Genomic DNA, 14,038 nt, shown 5'->3' on the forward strand with positions numbered 1-14,038 from the left:
ATGCTCTTCCTGTTCAGATACATATTTAGTAGGAAAATGATCATTAATCTTTAGGGAAAACACTTCAGGGTGTGAGCTGGAGTTTAAAACAGAACATCTTCATGTGTAGAGCATCTCTGAGATAGACACTAGTCCCTAGGCAACAATATATGGTTGGTATCTAAGGGTGCCAGGCCTTGGCCTATACGTTCATACTGAGAAGCAAATAGGTGGACATGTTTGTGTTAGTTGGGTTATAATGGCAGCGTTTTGCTTAGCAGCCTTGGCTGTACATGCAGAATGTCGTCTACTGTTCTCATCGAAGAAATCTTATCTTCTACTTCTAAAGAGATCCTTATTTTTGTTTAGATTGCAATATTTTCAGTTTTGCATACCACAGTAGATCTATCTAGTTGTTTTTGGTAAAATGTGCTATACTTGGTCAGGGAGGTGCCTTTTCCTTATGAGTTCAGATGAGATGACTTATCCAGGGTTTGTAAAGGCAAAGACCACATATGAAAGGAAAATGTGTAGGGATCATTTCCGCCTCTGTCAGGTGAAAAGCAGTTGTTTAATAGCACACATCAGCTTAGCACAGCAGTTTGGGACAGCAAGTTTCTGAACTGAAATTAATGGGCAGGAGATGGCTGATTCTTTGTGTGTAAGCTACCCAAAAGCATAGTATGAAAAGAAGAGGTGAAGTCTATACAATTTGCTGGCCCAAACAGAGAAGCTTTTTGGCACTCAAAAGGAGTTTCTCTGGTTATTAGAAAGACCTCTTTACTCTCTGCATGGGAAAGCAGATGAGGTGACTTAGCCACTTGATTCTGTTTGGTGGCCTCTTCCTGTGACACATTGGTGGTCACCTGAGTGGGAGACATTGTTGGCTACAGCCAGCAATTCTGTCATGTGTAATAGTTTCAGGAATACCGGAGTTCACAACTGAGATGATGGCTTAGTTCTTCCCTACATCCTTGTTTTGGATGGTTTTCCTAAAATTTCCCTTTGTGTGAAAATTTCTCTAATTTATTCATTGTCCCAAGTGGATTTTCTTGGGGAGCTTGAAATAATCTTTTTTCAGTTGTTTTGGAGCTGGGCAAGCACTTGAAATGAGTATTGTCCAGCAGTTGTCATTTCTCAAATGGCTTCTTTGTTCTTGAGAAATTCAAGTGATTTTAATTTAGACGTTCAGTCTTGAAGCAAGGTTAGAGATGAGGAATATATATTCTGCTAAATCTGTGCAAATAATAGTGATGTATGTGACCTGGTTGTTTTTGTTGCTGTCTTTGGTTGTGTATGATGAAAGTGTATGACAAAGCAATCTTAATGTGACTTTTGTGTATGTCATTTTACTTTCAATGTGATTTAAGAAGTCATAAATAAAAAACTTGCCAGACTTGCTAATTAACAAACTGTTAGTTATCTAGTGCTTAATGTTTGTATCCGTTACAGTCTAATGCTCAAAGGTACACTTGCTGTATTCAGTACTGTGTAATCAGAAGTGATTACACTGAATACAAGGCAATAATAAAAGAACTGTGATTAATTAACAAATTGCCATTTGCGGATACATATTTTTGTGGTATTTGAGTTAAACATGAATTCATTTCTATCTCTATGAGGCAGGTGCTCGTGAGTCATTGTTCCTTGAAAAGGTATATTTAATGCACTGGATAGCTAAGATGCTTCAAGTCCCCACAGAGACCAAAGAACAAGTGCGCTGACCATCCATGTTCACAAACAGTTAACTCATCTGCCTGGGAAGAACTGGATTGTTGTCCAAATACTGAAATATGCTGTTACAGATTTCAGGAAGGATGCTGAAATGCCATCTAATAACTTTGGATGTGTATTGACTTTTGCTGGATCCAAACTGATGAAAAACTTAAAAGACATTTTGGTGACAAGAGCTAGTCAGACGTACCAACGTTTTCTAATTCCTACATTGGATTTTAATACGAGAAATGAAAAGTACACTTTTAATATTGGGGTTTAAATAACTTTCTGGGAATCATCCCAGGGCTATTTTCTTGAATTAAGAATTAGACTTCTGTTCTCTGTTAAAACATAGAGACTAAAATTATTACTGATGTTTTCGCACGTGGTATTCTGAAGTTAAGCTTCTAAATACAAACTAAGGCATGTAAATTGAAACAAACTTCTTAAAGGTGAAAATATTCAGGCACTGAAAATCAGGTTGAAATGGAGCTGCCTTTCTTATGATTCAGAATGCTTGTGGTGTTGAAATTAAAATACATATATTTTTGCTATTTAAGTGTTTGTGGTGGCCTATCTGGACAACCACTAAAATCCAGCTTTGATAGATGTTTCAGGTGTCTAAATATAACTACATTAAAGTACTTGAAACACAATGTATAATGTGTTAAAATCTATTGAACATAAAATGCATTTTTACTGATCTTTTTGCAACCATATTTATACAAACAGTAATCAAATAAGATTTTGACTAGCTATATATATTTTTAATTTCTTGTACCTAGTATGGATTATTAGCTCTTGGACATAATGAAATATTTCTCATCCCACCCTCCTCCCACCTAAGGAGCAACACTTTAAGGGATATATTTTGTGGTAGAGACCTAAATGATTTAAATCCAAATTTCTTTAATGTTTTCAGTCTAGAACAAAATCTACAAAGAATTTTGAACTACAGAAATAAGATGAGTGCTGAGCATAGTCTGTTTTATGCATGGCTTTCTGAAAAGGAATACTGAGGACAAATTGCCACATATATCACTGAGGACAAATTGCCACATATATCACCAATAAAAATGCAGCAAAGAATTGTTTAGTGTAGAACTTTATGAACTAAGTAAAGCCCAAAGTAATAAATTCCAAAAAAGATTCAAGATACTTTGACACAATAAGATCTAGACCTGGGCTTTAAGTATTCTTAATTCATTGTGTAAGTGGGAATATGAAACAGAAGTCAAAAGTTTTATAGAAGCTGTAGGTCTTAATCCCACTTTGTCTTTAATTTTTTGCGCAGTTCTTTGAAGTGGATTCAAAATATGTTGCTTTTTGATTTTTGTTTTAAGCTAGGATGAGTTGTACGCTTCTTTGTGAAGGCTAACAAGAAGGGATAGAGCATATATGCAGAACTATGTTCACTGGATCAGATCCTGATGGTTTAGGAATCACTGTGTTCAGGAATAAAGGAATTCAGTTGGCATGTGACTGGCCTCAGAGAAGACATGCTATCATGGAATAGAACATGAAAAAAAATTTCAGATAAGACAAAAAGTGCTAAACAAAAGGGACCTTTAGCAAATAATCTACGGGTTTATACCACATGAAGAAGGCATAAGAATGCCTACAAGGGAATTAGAGCATTGTTCCCAAATGCATAAACTCAAGCAATGCAGCTTTACCTAGTTATCACAGTTGAAAGCTGCGATACAGAAGTAGGTGAAGAATATTTGTTGTAATATAATTTTATTCTTTGGTTAATTAACTTTCCTTTAGCATATTTTATCTCATTCTTTTATGTTTGATTTCCATTACAGTTGCAGGAAATGGTTATTGGTGCGAATATTTGCCGACCCTTTATACAATGAACATGAAGCAAGAATGAAAGGATTTTAAAATGAAGATTTTAAAATGGTAATTTTAGAATTAAAATGTATTTCAATGTATTGTAATACAATATATTCTTCAGCAGAGTAAGCTGTGTTGGCTGAGATATTTACTACTCTATCTGCAGCTGTAACTGTCCATTTAGGACTGATTCTTGGACCATTTGGCCATCCTTGTGGCCGGGCAAACTTCTCAAGGGACAAGGAAGATGGCTAAGGCTGATGGTTGCTTCATCATCCTGGGGTAATTCACTGCCAAATGTGTGTGAGCACCCCAGCTGAAGAGCTTGGGCTGAAGGAACTGAAGCACGCAGCACGCTGAGCATGGCAGCAAAGGAAGCAGCACAAGTGTGATATGTTGAGCACTTGCCACAAACAGCCCTGAGGAGGCTATTAACCAGGTGGTATCTGAGTAAGTTAATTGTTGGGTGACTTAGTGTGTGCAGGGGCGCGGGTATCAATGATTGTGTCCCCACTGCCCAGGCAGAGCTCACTAGGGCCAGGTTTCATCTGCCATCTTCACTACGTTAATACAGCAATGAGTTCAATAAGTTTTGTAACTGTGTGGACATGTTATGAAAAATTGTGTATCTGGAAACAGCTTTTTTCTGAAATTTGCTGAATTACTGCATAAATTATAGACAATACTGGCATATTAATTCAACAGCAGTTAATTTAACATGGGGAATCTTCCCCCTGCCCCCCTTCCTGTAACCATTTCAGGAAATCTAGAGCCACATTTACTCTTAGCTACTTATTTTCAAGTATTGTCACTGAATTGACACCAAATTCAAATATGTGAAATGGAAAACAGCTCAGTACCCACATTTCTTCTGTATCTTCAATATTGAAAGTCACCCTTTGGAAAAAAATGGAAAATTAAAAGGAAGTCATGTTCTAATTTAAGCTGTTTCTTTCTGTCAAAAAAAAAGGATGTCCTGTTGCTTTTTGGTCCACTCGGAGAAGTAGCTAAGAAATTATGAGCCTGATCTAGGATGACTGAAGTCAGTTTAAGTCTTTCTATTGAAATCAATATTACTTAATGCCTTGATGTTGTGTGAAGGGCAGGGATATTTTTTTTCTTACAAAAATGTAATAATGATTCCATGCTCTTGAAAAGACAAGTGAGATTTTATTTCCTAGCCCTTTCCCTGCACAGTCTCTTTGGTCGGCATTATTTATTGATGCATAATCTAATGAACTGCTAATCACTGAGGGAAATATTGTTGAAATAATGATTCCTCTGATGTCTGAAAGAGGGGAAAAAAATCAGTACGTGAATTGCAAACAGAAATCCCAAATCTCTTAGTTTCAATTAAAAAAAAAAAAAAAAGAGGCAGTTGTAGCCATGAGTGCATTTGAATTTACTGTTAGAGTTTACTGGATGTTAGATTAAAAATACCCATTAGAATTACAGAAAGTTTTTTCTTCCTATATATATTTGGAGTAATTTGATATTCTTGTGATGCATGTTAATATATAAGATCAAAAAGTTCTATTAACAGAAGCAGGCAATTGACCTGCATCCAGGGAGCTAAAATAGTATGGCTGCTTCTGGCACATTATACTTGCCATGAGCAAACGAACTCTCCTCTGGCCTCCATCTCCAAGTGGAAGGAGACAGAGGTTAGGGCAACTGTGAAATGTTGTGAGATTTATCAGTGACTGGAGCAAAGCCATCTGGCTTATTGGATTATTTGTTTAAAAACGGGGATGAGGTTTAAGTGGGGACACAAGTTTGTGCAGAAGTGTAGTTTTGGCCTTCCCTGCCCCTAAACCCTCATCGGTGATGCTTATGATTATTCAGCTTTGTCACGCTCCATTCCATAACTATGTCTGATACTGGGCCGACAAGATCCTGCACAGCACAGTGATGCCAGGACTCTTAATGACTCTACACGGAAGTGGTAGTTTTTTCCACCCTCAGCTGCCCAGTAAGGCTGATTACCTGAGCTTGTGGGTACCCACGTGGCTGTCCCGACCGATGCTTGGCACGATATCCCTCATTTCAGCTTCACATTCGTGCCACAGCATCTGTCTAGAGACGTCTGTGAGGGCGTGTGTTCTGTGCCTCTGTTCTCTCTATATCTAGTGGTGCTGGTGTGCTCCTGCCATTCCCGCTGGAAAACCATGTGGCAGTTCTTGGTATCCTAGGAATATATATGTAGATAACATGCTACTTCTGTATCTATACAGATTAATACTTTAAGTGTCTAAAAAGAGATGCTAAACACTAAGCCACCTGCCATATTCAAATAGGACTTCAGTGAATGCCTAACATAAGCAGGCATTACCTGCAGATACTACACCATAAGCATTAATAATGTAGCAGAAACTGGCAAGTTATTTGTATTTTTACCTTTGCTATATCATTTACAGTCAACACTTGCTATTTAGATGTCTTCATCTGTGAAACCAAGACAGTGGAATGCTCTTTATCCGCAGGAGAAACTTTGTGAAAGTAACTCTTTGAAAAAAAGTCATTTCAAACAAAGCCGAACAGCGTATTACATCAGTGGCACTGTGATTCTGCCTTTCTGATCCAAGCACAAGCCAAAGCATTGCCTTCAGGAAACTCTGGTTACTGAGATAAAACACCCAGCACGTCACAAACAAATGTGCTAAATGATGTGCAACACAAAACATTGTGAAATCCAGTTTGTTTTTTTTTTATTATTTATTTAGGGTTTTTTTTTCTGTCAGATGGGACCTAATACTAAAGATTTAGTGAAGTTAGTCTCCTCTCTATTGACTAGACTTATTGGACCTGATTTCTGTATTTTTTCTTGTTTAAAGACAACAGTACCTGAAAAATTGAGTAAGTGTTTATACCTGCTAAAAAGACCATGCAGAAAGAACATTTCCTTTTGTTTATGAGCTTATTACCAGTACGGGGACTACCCTCTAAATCTGAAATATAGAGATATAAATATCTGCTGAAGCTTGATGAGACTTAATGGCATCAGAACAGTTTTCATCATGCTGGGGAACACAAGCTGGTAGTGTCGATGCTTGCAAAGCAAAACTCATGCAGCATAATCACAAGCTGATGTTGTTTCTAAAACAGGACAGCAGCTTGACTCCTGCTGTCTTCTTATGATGACATTTGATGTTTCTCAGCAGGAAATCCTCTATTTACTGATTAAATATCAGAAAACAGAGGTCGTGTACTAGAATGTTTTTAGGTCAGTTAAAACATGGATCCCTTATAGCATTGTCAGGTCCATCTGAATTAACTTGGCACATTACCACAGAAACTCCAGCAGTTAGATTCAGCAGTTCCTCTTAAATCAGGTTGGCAGTATCAACTCCCAGACAGGTATGTAAAGTTGATAAAAAAAAAAAAAAAAAAAAATCATTGAAAGAAGAGCTGTGGACTGATCCATTTCACTGATACTTAGAATAGGAGAAAATGGCCAAGGCAGATCAAGCCATGCTGTGAATGAGAGGAGAGGGACATAACAGAGTGGCGGCTATGGAAGGAGTAGGTAAAAGTAGACAACATTTAAATTTGCCCTTGCACATAGTAGTATTTATACATATGCATAGCAGTATTTTACTTCCAAATGTGCTCCCTCTGCATTAAAAATGAGAAAAGTTGGTACAACCAGATCTCTGCTATTAAAAATCTCTGTGTTAATGACTGATAATTTGCTAGTATGAGTGAACAAGACAGGAGTCATGGTATCACATCCTCCTGTTTTGGGTTTTCTGGAGATATCAGCAGAGCTATGTTAAATGTATGAACTCTAAGCATAAGAACATGTCAAGATGAGAAGTCTTATCTGTTCTGCTACTGAATAAAAGTAAACAAATGAAAAGTTTCTCTGCAAGAACCAGGAATCACTTTTTTATGGTAGGAAATATTACTAATCACTCTTTTTTTTTTTTTAAATGTCTTAATTATTTTTCATAGACTTTCATGTACTTATTCTAGCAAATAGCTACGATATGCAGGAATATTTTTGTAGTCCTGTCACAGACATCTCCATTCTCTGTATCAGGTCCCTGTCTTTCCCATCAAGCTTTAGTCATCACTTTTTTTTTTTTTGGGGGGGAGGGGAGGGATTTAAAGCATAACAAAAACAATTAGTTGCTAATGGTTTTCATCTATTGTCTGAATGGGCAAACTTTGCCTATCATGGGACTCTTCTAGGGAAGATTAACCGTTTTGTGGTTTATTGTCTCATTACTGTCATCTTTTTCTGCTGCTTTTTTCCCCCCATTTAGTCTTGTGTGTTAAAATATTAACTTTTTTTTAATGACTTTTTCCGCAGTTCTGATGACATGTTATTACACTGTGATCTCACATATTTTGTTGTATTCAAGCTCGGAGATGACTTGACTGTCCTGGTCAAACCCTGAAGGACTTCATTGGATGAGAAAGAAGTGCTTTGAAAGCTGAGGCCAGAATAATACATACAAATAACGTATATATACAGCAAACTCACCAAACTGGGGTGATTTCCTTGACTGAACACCCCTGTACCTCTACAAATCTCTACAAATAAGTTCAGGACAGCAGTGTCTGTGGCATATGTAACATACCCTGCCTTATTCATACCTAAATTTGGCTTAACTTTGTTAATTGCAGGACAACATGTAACACTGTTAAAACAGCAGGCACAGTACATTAATTGCAGACCTTGTTCTTCTTTCGGTAAGAATGGAAAAGAAAGTAAAAGAACAATGTGAAGACTTTGATTTCTTTCTTCCTACATGTATTTTTTTCCTTCATATATTCCACTTGTTGTTATTGGCTCAGAAATATTTTTCAAAACATGTACTGGCCTGTTTTATCCTCAGTTAGTAAGTAAATTAAGCTTGCTCTCTGTGGTAAGCTTTGGAATTTATAATTATATATTTCATATCAGCTACCACCCTTTCTGCTAGGCTTTGCCTTTGCTCCTTTTTGAAACTTACAGATAGCTGCAGGTTCAAAACTACTTTCTTCTGAAAATCCTGTTGAAATCTGTAGAAATGCCAACTTCTCATTACAGTTGAAATTCAGGCCATGTGTGGCAGTGTATTACAACTACATATACAGTGTGATACATAGAGTACCACACACCTTTAGGAGTCTAACTTCAGACAGCCATGTTTTAATAGCCTGACTTTAAGCTTTAACAACTTGTTTTGCTGAGGAAGTGTATGGAGATGTATACTGGCTGTATTGTGTTTCTCCCTCACCCTACTAATTGGATCACTTGATGCTGGAACAGCTAGAGCAGAAGTGGAATCATGTTCCTTTAAATGTTTCAAGTTAATCAAGTAAATAAGCTAGTGGGAAAAACTGGCAGATGACAGGCAAAATTGGTCTGTATTAGACAGTTGTGTACAATTCAGCAGGGGTAATTATTCAGCTGATCAAGACTTGTGGATAAATATTTGGAGTTTGATACTTCATAATTGCATATTGGATCCAAACGGAATAACTTCTTGCATAAATTGACTTTGGCTCCCCACTATTGGTCCCACACTGTATTTTCATAATTATACCATTTTGCAATCCTTTGTGGAAAGCCCATAGAGACACTTTGTTCCAACTCCAGCTGTGATAACTCAATATCACATTTAGTCCTTGAATTGTCTTTGTCTTTCTTTGTGTCTCCACCAGAAAGTGCATTTTGATTCCATTTTGTCACTTAACTTTCCAGATGAGAATGTTTCCCGTTACAGAAACGTTGGAGAGGAATGTTGGCTGAGATGTTTACACATACTACTTTCATTAGTTAAATTTAGTTGAGTGATGAACATCTCCATGCTGCAACACTTCCTACAACAACATAATAATATTAAATAAGCATAAAATAAATGTATTATTACCATAGTAGGTATTATATTATTACTATAATAGAGATGTTAAAAACTTCTTATGGTCAGAACAGTTTTTAAGCTTGCAAGTTTTGATTCTGCAGGTGCATATATATCCCCATAAATTTAAACATATGTATAACATGTGAAACTTCTTATTTGCAGAAAGTTAAGCTGATAAATACGCTTTTTTTTTTATTTTTTTTTTTAGTAAATAGAATTGGGACTTGATTAGAAAAATAATTCTTATGTGTGTATGGTTTTTTGAAAGACCATGGAGTTGTCCTAAGGCTTATGTACTGTGAATGCATTGTAACTGAGAGGAATTCTCCAAAATAACTGACTTTTTAAGATCTATGTCAAGATATTAAACATAGAAACCAAGGCAAAGACAAATAGGCTATGCCTTGTTAAATACTTACGAAAGAGCTTAATTTTAAGCACAAGAGTAATCCTCCATATTACTCGTCTTTTTACAGTTCACTGGAACAACTTACAGCTTATCCTAAATGTGAGTGTCTGCTAAATCATAACCTCTATGTGCCGGTTGTCTTTCTTTCAAACAGTGTGTAACACTAGAAAAATAAAAGTAAATCCCCAAATGCATATTGACAAGGGCAAGCCCAAAATGAGAGCGGAAATCCATTTTTAGACCTTAATTGTAGAGTATGAACAACAAATGTCTCCAAAATTTAATTGCTTTTAGCAGTAGACATGAATTACATATATTCATATTTTAATAGTGATTAGAAATAGATGCATAGAGCTGGAGAGCTTTTCACCTTATTTTTTCCCCTTCTCTCTTTAAGAACGCATTTGGATTAAAATTACAAGCTGAGTGTTAAGTATTAAATACATGCCTTGCCAGCTAGTCAGTTACAAGGTAGATAAAGCTATGAACATGCTTAACGTTTCAAGGAAGACAAATGGGAGAGGACGTGGTAGAGGACAAAGGAATAAATGGTTCTCTGTGTACAGGATTGTCAGGACAAAAAGTAGGGTGCTGAAATGGCATCAAGACAAACATGAAGAAAAGCGTTGATTGTGAGCATAGCAAAGAGAGATGTGGAGTCCTCAGACTTTTTTTCTTTAAATTTGGTATCATATTTAAAACATTAAATGTGAACTTTTACCATTGATAACAAGCAAAAAACCAACATTGATTAACACAGCATGGAGATCAAAGTAGTATGTGTACTAAAAAAGATGTTAGTGTACACAGGCTGCAATGGCATCTTCACCCCATGTGGCATTTACCAAGCAGAGTCTTATCCAGATCTCTCAAAGATGTATTTGCTTACTGTTACAGACATGTATACTTCTAGAAAACTAAGGGAAATTATTCAAGCTTGAAGTTAAACTTGCATGCAGAATTGTAGCATAAATAACTAGCTCAGAGCTACACAGTGCATCATTATATATTAAGCCTGTGGCAGGGCTAGGAGCTGAATCAAGATCTTTTAAGCAGTGGATGAGCAACTCAACCACAAAGTTAATTTTCCTACTGTTGAATTATCCCCTAAGTATGCAACCTATCTTTCAGCATACGCTGAAGTCCGTTTCCATTAACCAAAACACCTAAAAGTCATAATTTGCACCATAGTGGAAATAGGAGGCAGTAGACATAAACTCAGACAGTAAACATCATCTGTCCCTCTGCTAACCCGATATGAGAGGGAGGAAAAAATGAGAGAATGCAGCTTTATCAACTTGTTTCTCAATTACATTACATAGACTGTGTGTATTTCCAGAGGAAAAATAAAACTTTAACTTTGCTGAACATTTCTAGTGGCATACCTGCAATTGTAATATGTTAGGGGTTAGATTAAAGGGGCAAAGACAGCCTTATTCTAAAGGAATGGGTGAGATGTCGCCAGTTCATGCAGCATGTGGCCTGCACCCAGTATCCTTGAAGAGGGCATCAGATGTTTTAGGCCTGTGGTAAATCCAGATCTAATTAGATGTATCTGATCATTTATGAGGTGTTTGAAGAAAGTTATTTAGGTGGAACTCCATATGCAGCTAAAAAAAAAAAAAGGTATTTCATTAGGTTTGTTCATGAAATATCTAAAAAGAAAAATAGTGTGGAATGGAGAAGTAGCTGACTGTACTTTTGAAAGTTTCTCTGGACTGTAAAAGTGAGTATCTGAGTTATAAAGTGGATTAGATTAAGATACTGGAAGTGACTGAGCCATGTTAATGGAAATGGTTTACCTGGGAACAAAGAGGAAACTATTGTGTAAGCTGATTTGTGCTGTTTTTCTTATTGACTATACAATTATTTTCAGCTGAAACTATTTGAGATCTTTTGACAAGTTCAGATGAATGAAGAAATAAATATGTTTTATTTTTTCCTAAATTCTTTAATCAAAATTATATAGAAGGAAATGTAGCTGTTCTAACATTACAGTGTTAGTGAGTGAAGTAAAGATTATTCATGATGTCTAATTAAAGCAGCTGACTAATGAGAGCATCCACAGACAAATGGAAATCTGAGCAAGATCGTATGTGAAACAACTAACAGACTAGGAAAGCAGAGATGCTGGTTTCAGGGATTTAAGGCTGCAGAAATCCAAGTCCAAAAGAAGTGATTTAGACATCAGCTCACTGGCAGAGTGTGCATCTTGGAAACCCAGCTGGGAGTAGTAACACAGCTTTTCTCAGAAAGAATGGGATCCAACAGGATGAATAGAGAGACATGTAAAGCAAGAGGATTTTTAACAATCACTCTTTTCCCCTTCCATATGGTGGGATTTATAACCCACTTTTGGAAAGGGCAGTGTTAAATCAGGCAATACTAAGAAAGAAAATGAAAACAGGCTCAGCCGTGAGAGGTAAAATAGGAAGAGGAGAAAGGAACTCTTGATCCAGACTGAGATCAGAGAGAGTGGACTGCAAAGGAGCTGATCTTGAGAGGAAAATGGGCAAAGAAGCCTCCAGCACTGGGGAAAGCTGGTAGCCAGTAGGCAGGTGTGATAGATTCAGGAGGTCTAATATCTACCTACTATATGGAAGTGAGAGAAGGGTAAACAGCCATAGCTGCACCGGTGGAGAGCTTTGGCAATGGTGTTCTGTGCTGTAAACCTGCCTGCACCTCCCTTCCCCTTCAACGTGTATGAAATAAAACTGGATTCTAGGGAGGAAGATACTTAATTTTTGTTTCGGGCTGTGCAAGTGAGTTAAAATAAGGATAAGCTCAACAGTGTATAACTTTTTAGAAATTATATATATCTTAAAGGTTAGTTATGAGCTTTAGAAAATGCAGGTGTGAAATTTTTAGAGCTACCTAAACTGTGTGCCTGTGTACATTCATACCAATTAGTCATGAGGGATGGATGATCAAAGGTCCAATGTTCAGATTTGATCTTGAATTCTCAGGTCTTCTGGTATCTTGGAGAACCAGAACTAAGAATATTTAATCTTCCTGAAACCTGCTGAAATGAGGAAGAATCTCTTCATGGAGGTTAACTGATTCTGACTCACATTCAAAAGATGCATAAACCTTGTAGTGACCCCTTGCCTTTGGGTGAATCTCACCTATGAAAGATTGAAAGGTATTTGATGCTTCTGAACAGGAACAACTCCTAAAACAACAGAAGTAGAGAGAGGGCTTCTAATTGTTGATGGCCTGGTATATGTTGTAAACTGTTTTTCTGCTCTAATTTGTTTTAATGTGTAATAAGCAATAGTGGGTAATAAGACATAATGCCATATTAAATAAATAAACCTGAAGCCTAAATCAAAAAGCAGCCCACCTCTCCCAAGACAGCTGCCAGGTAGGAAAGGCTTAATGTAGGGCTTCTCTGCTGACAACTGGTGAAGAGAAAGAGAGGTGAATGAAAAGGACCGATGGGTAGGCCTAAACTCTTTTCTATTGTATGTTGTTTTATTGATCCCCTGGCTTGTTCAAGTACCTCACCAAGAAACCAGAGAAAAGGACTGGAAATGGTTATATTTCGGGGAAACAGTAAATTTCAGAGATTGCGTGTTACTCTGCTTATAGCTCTGTTCTCCTTTTTTGTTCTCTCTGTCCTACTCAAATAAAGTAGTCTTTGTTAAGCAAGTTGATGCACAGCCTGTGAAGGGGGGAGATAAGTACATGGAGTATTAGTCTGCTTTGTTAAATATTCCCTGGTCTCTGGATGGGAGGATGGGAGCTCAACTTGTTCATTAGTGACCCTAAAATTTGAAGCTGGTCCTTGTTGCTGCCAATCAGGTCCTAGCAGAAAGCATTCCAGTAGGTTGCAAAGGTCTCCACATGAAGAATTAAAATAGATGAGAAGATGAAGAAATCATCAGGATAGGATTATTTTTGTGCTAGATCAAATGCTAAAATGCTTTGCTGGATTTTGGCCTTTATAAGATATTTCAATTTTAGGCTGCGCTTCCTGGAAGTTGATGTATAGCTGTGAGTTGTTAGTTGTTCTTACAGGCTTTTTAACACTTACTGTAATTCAAAACTGAAATGAGAAAACATTATTTTAACCAACAGAACGTTGGCTGGCTTTACAGAGGAGTTTCATCATTCATAGATGATTGATCTACACTTTATAAAGCAGAAACCAGGTTTTGGCACAGACTAGAGAAGACAGCATTTAATCGCTATGAGAATATTAAATCAAAGACAGTATCTATACAAATTCTCTGAG

At 36.9% G+C, this 14,038-nt stretch overlaps 1 long non-coding RNA gene across 1 annotated transcript in view; it reads left to right on the top strand.

Annotated features, from left to right (window-relative positions):
• Positions 1-14,038, top strand: part of LOC135327520 (uncharacterized) — a 128,440-nt gene that overhangs the window by 97,736 nt on the left and 16,666 nt on the right. Inside the window, exons 3-4 of the long non-coding RNA XR_010387760.1 lie at positions 3,507-3,603; positions 3,704-3,987. This is a non-coding gene — a long non-coding RNA (uncharacterized LOC135327520). The remainder of the gene's footprint in view (positions 1-3,506; positions 3,604-3,703; positions 3,988-14,038) is intronic.

This window comes from Dromaius novaehollandiae, chromosome 2 (genome assembly GCF_036370855.1).
Source record: "Dromaius novaehollandiae isolate bDroNov1 chromosome 2, bDroNov1.hap1, whole genome shotgun sequence".
Lineage (NCBI taxonomy): Eukaryota > Metazoa > Chordata > Aves > Casuariiformes > Dromaiidae > Dromaius > Dromaius novaehollandiae.